Source organism: Amblyomma mixtum, chromosome 10 (genome assembly GCF_055824585.1).
Source record: "Amblyomma mixtum isolate Tamu chromosome 10, ASM5582458v1, whole genome shotgun sequence".
Lineage (NCBI taxonomy): Eukaryota > Metazoa > Arthropoda > Arachnida > Ixodida > Ixodidae > Amblyomma > Amblyomma mixtum.
This window is the reverse complement of record NC_143021.1, coordinates 828,377-842,092: the sequence shown is the minus strand read 5'-3', so window position 1 is coordinate 842,092 and position 13,716 is coordinate 828,377. Positions and strand designations below refer to the sequence as shown.

General features: G+C 44.5%; 1 long non-coding RNA gene across 1 annotated transcript; it reads left to right on the top strand.

Moving 5' to 3' along the window:
* Positions 1 to 454: 454 nt before the first annotated feature.
* On the top strand, positions 455 to 13,581 carry LOC149324961 (uncharacterized). Its single transcript, XR_016286406.1, has 2 exons — positions 455 to 5,625; positions 10,914 to 13,581. It is a non-coding gene; the product is annotated as an uncharacterized LOC149324961 (long non-coding RNA).
* The last annotated feature ends 135 nt before the right edge of the window (positions 13,582 to 13,716 follow it).

Sequence of the window (13,716 nt, the reverse complement as noted above, 5' to 3'; positions counted from 1 at the left end):
TTGCTCATTCTTGTGACCTTAAGCTGCTGTAACCATTCTGGTATGACGATGCCATTATACACAGTTTAGCCTTTCAAGAGATCACTTTGTTGAGTAGCAGCCATTGGTAGCTGAAATATTTCAGTAATTTGGAATGCTGTCTGAAAGTTTCTGAAACATTATGACAGCATTGCAGCAATATTACAGTAACATTGTCGTGAGAATGTTGCATGTGTGCAAATAAAAAGTTGGATCAACATTAAGAACATGTTGTAACAATGTTGCATTAATATTGTCTCCAGAAGTTGCTTTAACATTGACTGAAAGTTGATGTAACATTGGAGCAATATTGTCTCAACGTTGTCTTATCGTGTATGTTGCGTTAACGTGGCAAAAAGAGGACGCTAGCCAAGTTAAGGCAATGTTAGAAGCTAACGTTGTGGCCACACTGAGGCATCAAAGCGTGCTACTAGGGCAATTGCAGCTGTGAAAAAAGTAATATGCTACAATTTAAAAATTATTAACTTATTTTTCGTGCCACAGCAAGCCTGCTGCTAAGCACAAAAAAGAGACGATACAAAATATGTGACAGTTTCACACATCCGCACGAGGCTAGGTTCAGCCATGGCGGCAGTGGTAGAGCGCACGGCGTGTGCGATTTCTCATCGTGTTCCGTGGGAACGTTGTGTTTGAAGAACCTCGACACAGAATTAATTATTCCCTTATTATTGCTGGCGAGATTGTTCAACCGTTCTTTCCTTGATGGAGCTGAAGGAAGACAGTTTGCTTGCTTTTACTACTCGGCGAAGTGGACCCATCAATACGAATTAGGACTACAAGTCGTTTTAACCGGCTGGAATCGTGACCTTTCTTGGTGCGTACTCAGTCTCAGTTTACTCATTGAAGTGTATTTTATGCTATTTTTGCGTTCGTAATGGAAAAATTCTAACGCATTTATCGGCACGTTATATTTTTACGCTCACTCGTTTGGCTGTTTTGCCAAGCTCGCTGTGTATTGAAACAAAGGCTGGTGATGTATGCAAGTGGCCTCTACTACCGAAATGTGGGCATGCGTTCGGATGGTGTGCCGAAGTGCATGTGCAAGCACACTCCGCTCAGCACGACTGCCTTTTAGTGCTGCAAGGGCAACCTTTGACGCTTCATAGACTTGCGTCGGTAAAAGTGGCGTAAATTACTGGGTTTGTTTGTTGTGGTTTCTGTGCCATTCTCTTGTTACCTGTAAAAGTGAACAATTATGCTTTCTTTTGCAGCAACCCTGGCTTATTGGGCTCGGCAGAAGAGTATTGATGCCACCGCAGCTGTAAACCTGACGATTATGCTCAACAAGAAGATTCAGTGAAAGCGCCGAGCGCAATAATATACTGACGCACTAGGAAGTCATCTGCAGTGTTTTGGGCTCCCGTGATGGCCATGTACTCGCTTACTCAACTGTATTTGAGCTAGCTGGAGTGCTTGGACGTCCCGACGACTCCATAGGGAAGTCTGTGGCTGGGATGCAGTAGGTCTCCGTTCCATCTGGAATTGTAACAGGTGTCAGCTGCATCTCGTATTGCAGCTGGTTCCAGTCGCAACTGGTTTAAGGAACAAATTTCCAGTTGCAACAACTGGAAATGTGTCCCTTAAAACAGTAGGACTGGAACCAGTTAGAACTTTTCACCTGGGTATTGATCTATGTATAGTCATATTCTCTTTATATAGACGTCTAGACTACGTAGACTGGGCATACTTACATGTTCACAAATATCTGATAAATGTAGAGCGTGATGTCTGCAGTACATACCTACAACGTGAACTGGACCCCAATTTTCATGTTGTAGGTACGTAGATTTTTCGTAAACGGTACTAAAATGGATGTCTAATGGAGGTGTCTAATGTCCAGCGTAAATATCTCGCTGATGTCTATGGTATGTTTTATGGTTTACTGGGCACCGTCCACCATCGCAGCAGGCGAAGCAGACGCGCGGCGGCGGTTCCACAACGCTCCAGCGGCTGTGACGAGCGTCAAAAGCGCACCCCGGGGGAAGCCAGCGATGAGACATGCCTGATAGCAAAGATAGGACAGGCATGCGCAAAGAATGACTGGCGCGGAAGTGCCGCGAGCCTCGTCATCAGGCGCGGTTGCGGCAGATGGCGCAGCAATGCAGTTTTGCGTCGCTCCGCCACGCGCTGGAGATCCCGCAAACTTTTGCTGCTGACAGTACCTTCGTAGGCAATCACATGTGCACTATGCCTTCTTTAAGCCAAGGTCGACGCAGTACGGGATTCCGGTGTTCCAGAAGAGCTTCAGGCGCTTCCCGTATCTTTCGAATTGCTTAAGTTACATACTACTTTCGTCCACAGACCGAACAAAGCCACACATTATAATAAAAGAGCTATAAAGCTCTTGCGCGACAACACTACGCGACAAACCAACAACAGTGCTACGGAGCTGTACTGATGGATTGGATTGGACTGACCGCGAACTGACATCTATGATGATAGTTTTGATACTTACTAATACTTGCGTATGGTTTCAATGGCAAGTTTAGCTAGCAAAACGGCGGGCATGGCGCACAACTCCACTAATTTGGAGAAGTTTTATAAATATAAAACTAGTCATTGAGTTCTTGCAAAATTCTGCAACACCTGCTTCTCCTCTTAGATAAATTTAGCTCGTTGGCGGCTCTTGCACTGCAGGAAGGAGTGGAATCGCACTAATTTACAAACATCGTTGCGTCAAACCCTCCAACTGATGCAAATAAAACAGTGTACATACACGAAAGACGCGAATTTTCTGTGAAATAAAAAACGTCCATACTCATGGCCTGGGAAAATACTCGGCCTTACATCCTTCGGACGTACACCTCGTCTCTCATGCGGATATACAAAAGTGGACACTGTCTGTACGTCCGGCGGATGTACGAATACGGATATCCGAAATCGGATTCTGTTCGTACGTCCGATCTCGGCAAAGGACGTTCGGATCTAGCTCGTACGTCCGACGGATATCTGTGGTTGCTTGGCACCTGCCATCGCAGGCAGTAGCGCATCGCTTAACGGCTGCATCACTGTGCCAGGAGGTGCATGAGAACTCCCACGGATCTATGAATCTAAAGTAGAGAATGACCTGCATATCAGTCATTCAATCAATCAGTTTATTTTCAACATCAATGGCATTAAGGGATTGCAGACAAAAAGCCTCAATATGGGCTTGACAGGGTCTGCGGCCTCGTGTACATGGCAATGTACAGCAAGCATAGGTACACGATCATACAGTTTCACACATCTGATAAATCGCAAGTATTTCGCTCATTCAGAAAAATCGGGAGAAGATATTTCAGCATTTGTTACCCATAATTAGTGCGCATGGAATTTCCCAATCCTGAAGTTGGCGCGTGTTGCGTGTGAATATTTAGGTGATAAGTTAGCGATACTATTAAGAGCTTTGTTGTTTCTTTTAATACCTGCCTGGTAACGCTTTCTTAACGTTGTCTTGTAGATTTCAGGGATATGTGTTGGGTTCAGTTCTTTGAAGATAGGCTCTGTGTGGCTGTCATATGGAACATCCGTGATTATTCCAACTGCCTTGTTAAGGTAGAAGCCCACGGCGCCAGCAGCTAATTTCCCCCTACCGTGTCCATCTGGAGGGGTTAGGAACGGTGACAGCGTGTCGCGCGCTTCGGGCGCTGTCCAAGGCTGCGGGAAAGACCGCGACCGCCTTGTCGGGGACCAAGGGGTCGGCGACCGTCTCCCATTGAAGAGAGATGACCTGTCAAGTGGGGGTGGGGGACAGTAAGGTCGGCGACTTTTGAAACCCCCGAAGCAGTAGACTTACTGGCGCCTCTAGAGTCGGGCTCTGGCGAGCACTGGGCTCTACCTACTTGTACCCAACGTTCATGGAAGTAAGTTCTATTGACGTTGCTTGTACTTACAGTGCCATTGCAGCGGGATTGGTTGAAATTGGATTTAATAAAGCGGATTTAATAAAGCTCCGCCCAATTAATTATTGAAGGGTTAAAACCCGCTGCGAACAAAGAGCAAGGACGAGCGCGCCGAGTCCCAGTCTCGGCCGCTTTTATACAGCCCTTCTTTTAAAGAGCCTTTTTTTGACAGCCTTTCTTTAAACCTGCCTTTTTATCTAAGTTCTTGTATTTTGCTCCAGTCTTCAATAAATCAGTTTTTTTGTCAAGAAGTTTGGAATATGCTGCCCCAACCGGCAACGTGTCGCCGGACTAGTGGACGAAGACGTGAAGTGCTCAGCATAGGATCAGACCAACCGGCCAACCGACCTTTTTTTTAACTTGCCTTTTTCTGCAATCTGTAAAGTTTGATGATATTCGTGTTAGTAGTAGTGCCCCACACCAAATGACAGTAATGTATAATTGACAGAAATAAAGCTTTATATTGTGACGAAGACGAAGCTGGCAGTGGCGCGGGAGGGAGCGCCCGCGCTAGGCCAGCGGCCATTAAATCATCTCATAGCCATGGTTCACCACGTCTCATTCTTCGGCTGGCCGCCGCGTAACATTTGGTGGAGGTGCTGGGGTCCCTTCATCGCCATCCTGGTCACGGAGCTTCGGCGTCCTGGGCCTGCCGTGGACGTCGGCCGTGAGTACCTGGTCAGCGCCGCACGGCCGTGCCCCAGCCCGCTCGACCTGAACCGACCTCGACGCTCACCCCAGTCCCGTCCCCCGCCCGGACCACACTACACGACGACCCAAGACCCGACGGACCCAAGACCCGACGGACCCAAGACCCCACTGACCCAAACATGAAGACACCGTCCCCCTGCCTCTGCCGTTCGGTGCGTCCAGAGACCTCGGCCGTCAGCTCCTGGCACCCTACGGCCCGGATGCTTCGTTGACCGGGACTCATTCTCTCATCTTTCTCATCGTGGCGGCCAGCACTGCACCATCTTCTACATATTGTTCGATCCTTCACTCAAGACCATCGCCATTTCGCCGTCTGTTCGTCACCGATCGGGACGATCGCTCGGAGGCCCCGGGTAGTGTGACGAAGACGAAGCTGGCAGTGGCGCGGGAGGGAGCGCCCGCGCTAGGCCAGCGGCCATTAAATCATCTCATAGCCATGGTTCACCACGTCTCATTCTTCGGCTGGCCGCCGCGTAACAATATATTAAGAGCTTGACGCTTTTTGGTAAGCAAGATCGTAGTTAAGAGAGGACGCCAGTAACACGTGAAATTTTAGAACAAAATTTGTATGTTCGTTCCATGACATGTTCAAACATTACACCAAGCCATTTGACAGCAGGTACAATGGGAATATGGGAATTATTTAGAACCAGTGAATCCCTTATCTGCACATTGTGGTTTTTGGGTGTCAACAGGACAGCCTTAGTTTTATTAGTATTGATAACAAGGGCATTTGCATTACTCCATGCTGCTAATGACATGAGGGTATGATTTGCTCTGGAAAATAAGTCGTATGGATTTGCTGCACTGAGTATAGTAGTATATCATCTGCGTACATCGCAAAATTCATGGTATTATCAATAGTGATCAAATCATTCACATATACGCAGAACAACAGAGGTCCCAAGATGCTGCCTTGGGGTACGCCTGCATGAAGTTGTTTCAGGTCGGATGTGCAGTCATGTACAACAACCTGTTGCTGTCGGTGCTGAAGGTAAGATTTTAATAACACAAGAAAAGGGCCACAGAGTCCGTAGCAATTAAGTTTTTCTAGGAGTGTGAAGTGGGTGATACGGTCAAAGGCCTTCCTTTGAATAACCGATGAATATGCCCAATGTACACATTTTGTGTTCGAATGATTCCAATATTATTTCTTTCTGTGTTAGTAAAGCGGTCTGTGTCGAAATGCCTTTGATGAAACCAAACTGCGTGGAAGTGATCAGCTTGTTTTAAAATAAATGAGTACATGCAACTGTGTATTAGCTTCTCTAGGCCTTTAGAGAAGACCGGAAGAATGGAAATGGGTCTGCAGTTTGAAAGTTCGTTTTTATCCCCGCCTTTGTATAAAACTATAACTCTGGCAATTTGAAGTTTTTTAGGGAAAGTTCTAACGGAAAAAAGAAGATTGAAAACATGTTCCAACACGTGATATCAGATCGAGCACATGCTTAAAGGGATACTGAGGCGGTTTTCGAATCAGCAAATTTTTAGGGTTTTGAAGTAGTCATTGCTGATCACGTCTGTGAAATTATTTTTTCGATTTTGGCTAAAACAGTGGCGCACCAATTAAAAACCCGCCGTTTAAATCTCCCGCTCCCCGCGCGAGCGCAGGAGAGGAGAACAGTGGAGAGGGAAGCCTCGTCCATGTCGGCCAACGTGACGTCACGTTGAGGAGCCGGGGATACTTTGGCGCACCCGAGCGAGCTTTCAGCGCGCGTTGTTTTTCGTGCTGCATGCGTTCCTCGTACTGCGTGCGTTGTGACGTACAAAGCGTGTCAGCCGACCTTGAGAATCAGATTCAACACGAAGTACTACCCTGCGTTCGTGTCCACGAACAACTACGGCCGCGACTGTGTCGTCTTCCACTGTTTTCCGCAAGATCATAAGCTCGAGACGGAAGCGCTCGCTGCTGTTACGAAGAATTCAAGCCGACCAAAGCGAGCATACTCTGCTCGAAGCACTTTCGTAAGAGCGGTACATGCAGAGCTTGTCCATAATGTGATCTCTGGAGATTTCTGTCGAAAAGGCGTGGCTGCACCATGACAGTTCCTTCGATTTTCTCGCGCTTGAGAGGCGTGTCACCATTCCGAAGAAGTGCCTCTTCTAAAAGTAGAAACATGCTCACTTAGCCCCTGCAAAAACCTTATAGAGGCTCAAGCATGTGTCGCTCTCCTCAGCTTAGGTGCGGCAAGACCACCTGAGGCGTGCTCACCAAGGCTCGGTTAGTGATTTTATACTCGGTTCGACATGCCCAAGCAAGCAAGCATCGAAGCTCTTCATATGTGGCATCTCGTTTAATCGTAGCTAAGCGATTAAAATGAAAGCGTTCGACGTTCTGATTTCGGATGCAAATTTAAGAGAGAAACGAATGCCAACTAAGTTTTTGCAACAAAAAAAAAAAAAACACCATGTTTCGCAACCTTACTCGGTTTCTTCATCAAGTTGTGGCAGCGGGCGAGTTGCAGCTAGCTTGGCTTTTAAACACACGTATAGTTGGCCACTATACTTCACTGAACCTAAACTGCTAATCTAGGAAGGGCGGACGTTTCCGAGGCAGCGATTAATATTTTCTGGCATCTGCTGAACGCGCCTCGAGTGAAGCAGCGGCCTTGTGCTCGTATTTGGCTTGGTTTCCAGTGCACAATGATTGCGTCACTATCCTGTGGTCACATGCCTCGCAGTGCTCGGCCACTGCGCTTCGCTAATTTTGACTTGAACTTTGTGCTGCTTCATCGTTTCCTTGAAATAGTTTTTTGCCCCAACCTACAACGCCATGGTACTGAGAACAGAATTTTTTGTACACAGCGCTGTGGTCCTTTTCTTTAGGATGACGCTCTTCCGGGCGAGCCAGGAGGCGTCCGGTGGTGGCAATTGACTTCAGTATTGTTCGCACCCCTTCCTTTCCGAGAATACGAGCCGAGGTTGAGCTGGCACCTTGCTGAACTGCATATGCGTGTTTCACGCTGGCATATGCTTGTGCTAGGCGTAGAATTTTTTGCTTGCGTCTTTTTTGCTTTCAGGTGATACGTGGAATGAACAAACTGTAGTATATCCTTTTCTTTGGAGGTCGGTAAAAAAATAGTCGTCATATTCGCTTTTACAACACCACGGAAAGCTGCGATCTGCACTCAACGCAGCACCGGATCCGCATCGGCAGCTTGTCCAGTCCTCAAAGTGTCATCGCGACCTCTCTTGACCAATCACGGGCGGCGGCGCGCCGCATGGCGTGCCCCGCGGCACAGGCCGCATATTTCTGCTAAAAAAAAGGCAATTTGCACTTGTTTTTGCCTTATTTGGATGTGATATTCCAGTATACAGCATGAAAAACTAGGGCGCCGCTGCCAGCCTGATTTTCAAAAAATGTGCTTCAGTCTCCCTTTAACTGGTCCGTCTATATCGGTATACTATTATTGTTTTTGAGAGAAAGGAACACACTGCTTATTTCGTTCGCTGTTGTTGGGGCTAAAAAAGCAGTAGACCGAGTCCGTTGATTTAAATAATGTGAGAAATTAGGATCATGTGCGTCACTGGCAACTCATAAAAAATATTCATTAAATGACTTGGCCAACTCTGTGCCTGATCGACGCATTCCATTCTGAGTGAGCTCACTAAGCTCTGTTGGATTGCAGTTCTTGCGATTTAAAACGTTAAGTCGCTTACAGACTAAATGAGATCTCTGAACTATACTACTGTTGAATAGATCACGCATATACTGTCTTTTCGTAGCGTAACAGGCTATTTACTTTATTTCTCTGGCTTTTAAATAATTTTAATGCTTCCTCACTTTTAGTCTCAACAAAGTGCCTGTACAAACGGTGTTTGAAACGTATTTCGTTGAAGCACTTTTTTGTCATCCATGGTTTCTTGCCTTTGCGCGAACGTTTCAGACTTTCATATCGAAAGCAATTATTATACAGACTGAAACTTTTTGTAAAAGAAATTGTAAGCTTCTTCAGCATCTGTTATGGCATAGATTTCACGCCAGTCAGTTACAGACACATCATGTCTAAATTTGTCTGAACTCTGAGCATCAATGCAGCGGATAGCTTTAGGAATGTTTTGTTCAGTTTTCTTTGTGTGCAGATTGTTATTTAGCATAAGAAATATAGGAAGGTGGTCACTAACGGGAGCGCTTACCACACCTGACAATGTATTGGATTCATGCACGTTAGTGATAAACAAATCAATTAGAGTGGATACACCATTCTGAATGCGGGTTGCAGTAATAATATTTGAGAAACCGTTTGAACCAGGCATGTGCACAAATCATGCTGTGACTTAGACACTTTTGCAATATCGATGTTGATATCACCACCTCCCAGCAAACCACAAACCTTCCATAGATGTCCAGATTAAGTCTGAACGTCTATGTACCAAAGCAAAATCTCTGAGACGTCTTATCTACCAACTTTTTTTCGTGGAAAAGCTGGAAACGTACCCACGACATTATATCTGCCTTAACCTAGACTCCTCGTAGATATTACTTGTCACGTCCTGGCTATGTAAGTGAGATATATAATTTAAGAATTCCATATTTTTCAATCGTTCGATATTTCGTGTTGCCTTACTGCATTTAAAGTTGGAAATCGCTGTTGACTACAAATTGGAGGCATGACCAGCGCTGCCTGTGTTTTTGTGTTTTTTCGTGCTCGCTTCACGGCAACATTATCCTACCTAGAAAGAATAAAAATACGGGAAGTAGTAAAGACAAATCTGAATGCACACGCATCAGGTTTCTGACTCAACTGTACGCAGTTGGTTTGAAATGCCAGTCACTTTGGTCAGGATTCGCATTGCTTTTTCATTACTATTCTTACATTCAATTTATACCTTGTGCTACAGCCTGCAAGCTATCTCAACCATACTGAAAAGTGAGGACACACTAATAAACTTTCTTGTTATTTAGCATCCAGGACTATATAATAACCATTTTTTCTGATTAAGCATGTTTTATTCAACTTATCCAACTATTTAAAGTACAAAAATTGGTTCAGTTCAATTTTTGGGAGTTATTTTTTCTCAAAAATGTCTTAAATCTGCTAATCGCGCTAGCAACTAACTATTGGAATGTTGAACTGAGGAAAGCTTAGGCATTTGTGTAGCTGAATGTGTGACCTCATATTTCTTGAGAAAAAACTTCTTGAGTCCCGCTTTTTATCATCATGTCAACACTGTAATCAGGTCCAGTGTAGGCCAAAATTTCTCGTTAACCCTGTGCCAGCGGCGCCCCCCTTATCCCAGCAAACTTCCGAACCTCATCTGCCCACCTGCCCTGATTCTCTCTGCTGTGCTTGCATTCTCTCTGAATCCAGCCCGTTACCCTAATGATAATTGGTTATCTTGCCTTCATGCTACATGCGCTGCCCATATGCCTGTGCTGTGCCACGGACAGGCGGCGGCGGGGAAAGCGCGGTGAATTGTTTACGCCGCCATCGCGTTGTAGTTCGTATCGTATTTTATCAATAATAGCGCGAACTGCGCATGGCGATTGCAGCTGTGAAAAAAGTAATATGCTACAATTTAAAACTTATTAACTTATTTTTCGTGCCACAGCAAGCTTGCTACTAAGTACAAAAAAGAGACGATACAAAATATGTGTCAGTTTCGCACATCCGCACGAGGCTAGGTTCAGCCATGGCGGCAGTGGTAGAGCGCACGGCGTGTACGATTTCACATCGTGTTCCGTGGGAACGTTGTGTTTGAAGAACCTCGACACAGCATTAATTATTCCCTTATTATTGCTGGCGAGATTGTTCAACCGTTCTTTCCTTGATGGAGCTTAAGGAAGACAGTTTGCTTGCTTTTACTATACTCGGCGAAGTGGACCCGTCAGTACGAATTAGGACTACAAGTCGTTTTCACCGGCTGGAATCGTGACCTTTCCTGATGCGTACTCAGTCTCAGTTTACTCATTGAAGTGTATTTTATGCTATTTTTGCGTTCGTAATGAAAAAATTCTAACGCATTTATCGGCACGTTATATTTTTACGCTCACTCGTTTGGCTGTTTTGCCTAACTCACTTTGTATTAAAACAAAGGCTGGTGATGTATGCAACTGGCCTCTACTACCGAAATGTGGGCATGCGTTCGGATGTTGTGCCGAGTGCGTGTGCAAGCACACTCCGCTCAGCACGACTGCCTTTTAGTGCTGCAAGGGCAACCTTTGACGCTTCATAGACTTGCGTCAGTAAAAGTGGCGTAAATTACTGGGTTTGTTTGTTGTGGTTGCTGTGCTATTCTCTTGTCACCTGTAAAAGTGAACAATTATGCTTTCTTTTGCAGCAACCCTGGCCTATTGGGCTCGGCTGAAGAGTATTGATGCCACCGCAGCTGTAAACCTGACGATTATGCTCAACGAGGAGATTCAGTGAAAGCGCCGAGCGCAATAAACTACTGACGCACTCGGAAGTCATCTGCAGTGTTTTGGACTCCCGTGATGGCCATGTACTCGCTTACTCAACTGTATTTGAGCTAGCTGGAGTGCTTGGACGTCCCGACGACTCCATAGGTAAGTCTGTGGCTGGGATGCAGTAGGTCTCCGTTCCATCTGGAATTGTCTGCATCTCGTATTGCAGCTGGTTCCAGTCGCAACTGGTTTAAGGAACAAATTTCCAGTCAGTTGCAAAATTGGAAATGTGTCCCTTAAAACAGTTGGACTGGAACCAGTTAGAAATTTTCGCCTGGGTATTGATCTATGTACAGTCATATTCTCTTTATATAGATGTCTAGACTACGTAGACTGGGCGTACTTACATGTTCACAAATATCTGATAAATGTCGAGCGTGATGTCTGCAGTACGTACTCACAACGTGAACTGGACCCCAATTTTCATGTTGTAGGTACGTAGATTTTTCGTAAACGGTACTAATATGGATGTCTAATGGAGGTGTCTAATGTCCAGCGCAAATATCTCGCTGATGTCTATGGGACGTTTTATGGTTTACTGGGCTAGGTTGAACCGATAGCTATTTCCATTAACCAAGGTTAAATATTTATACAAGAAAGTGATAAAGTTAAAGAGACAATTCCGCTAGGTGGTCTATACATAACACAAAAAATACTTTCACTGCTTTTAACACTCAACACTTCATAATCGTCTGAAACCATGGAGTGCGACTCAGTGAGGTGGCAATTTAGACTGTTTTTCACCATTAACATGGCACCACCACCCTTTCGGAAGGGCTGGTTTACAACATATGTTGTGCAGCCCTCAGGCTTGAAGAGTTCAAGATCACTTTTGTACCAGGTTCCGCTAGTCATTAGAACATCCGGATCAAAACCGAAGGTGGCAAGATGAGCAAGGATTTCGTCTTCTTTTTTTCTCGCTGATTGTGCAAAGGATGTGTTTTGGGGGCTTCGAGCATGTATAGCGCCTACTTGAGATACTTGAGGCGTGAGATAACCTGTAGCCATCTTTTATCTTAAACTTAGTGTTGCAAAGAACAGATTAGGAGGAATTCAGTTCATCTTTTCTAGATAGCTGAAACATGTTAGTTGCAAGGTATTTGAAGTTTCCGTCTTCCTTGCAAAAATCTTGCCACGTCTTGTCCATGCGTACCTCCAGCCCATTAGCTTTTTTTGCAATGGTCATGCCAAGCAGTTTGCTTAGCTGAGGACACAAGTGTTCATTCACAAAGACCGGGAAAGAATCTGTGAAGCCAAGGTCAGATGTTGAAACTCTTTTTTTCCTAGCTTTTTCAACCACAGCGTCCCGCTTTGATCGGCTGTGAAACTGAACCAAAACGTTCGATTTGTCTCTATCTTTTGTGGGAACCCTATGACAGACATCTACAACAGTTAAGAGTTAAGAGGCAGTTAAGAGAGTTACTCGTTACTTTCACTGATAGTCATGCCTATTTTTTCCAGAGTTTCTGGGAGATTTTCATCCTTCATGACTAATGCCTTTGATCTCGATGTTTCTTGAGTACTGTTCCAGTTGTACTTATTCTTAGTTCACATTCAAGCACTTGTTTTTTGAGAGCTGTGCACTCAGAGGAGAGCAAGGCGTTTTCCGCCTTAATTTCAGCATTTTCATTTCGAGCTTGTTTGAAATTAGTCACAATGTCATCACATTACTAATATTTCTACAGCCGCATTGAGAAAGCTATGGGTTTTACGAAGAAAGCTAAAAACTGCCCCAGCACACATGAAAAAATTGGCTTACGAAACTTGTGTGCGGTCTTTACTTGAATATGCTTCAGTCGCTTGGGACCCGTACACGAAAAAGGACATAATGGTCCTTGAAAAAGTCAATAGGAAAGCGGTTAGGTTTATGTACGGAAAATACAAAAGGGAAGACTCTCCCTCGCAGTTAATGATGTCAAATAACATTCCTACACTAGAAATCCGCCGAAAGATTAATAGATTGGTATTCTTGTTTAATAGTTTAACAGGTAAAAATAAACTGAAGCTTCCGGAGTGCATTAAGTGTCCTCTAGTGAGAAGGACTTGGAACGTTCGTGAACATTCACTTACTCCCCTTTTCGCCAAAACTAACACTTTTAAATACAGTTTTTTCCCTAGAACGGTGCAAGATTGGAATTCGTTACTGGAATCTGTTTTTTCCTCGCAAAATTTTTCTGAGGCGTTAAATCGTCTACTTACCTGCTAATATTTTTTTATATGTATGTTTTGTATCCGTGTGGTGCTAATATTGTATAAGATTATCCTTTTGGTTTTATTCTTTTGGTATCCGTGCACTGCTAACATTGTATAAGTTTATTCTTTCGGTTTTATTCTTTTGGTTTCCGTGTGCTGCTAATATTGAATAACTTTATTCTTTTGGTTATGTAACATTGTATGTTCACTCCTGCTTGGGCGAAGCAGTGGCCTGCAGTATTATGAAATAAATAAATGAAATAAATTTATTTATGAAGTAAATTAATAAACTGTTGCCTAAAAATGTCAGTTTGCTTTCATCTCTCTGTGCTCTTTTCTGAACTCTCTTTCAAGACTTGCGTGCATGTCCTGAAGATCTTTTCTCACATCTTTCAACAGTTTGAGCGCTTCAGGGCCCATCTTCAATTGGGCAATTAACCCAATAAGTTATTTTGTCATACCTCTAAGACAGAGCTCCATTTTTTC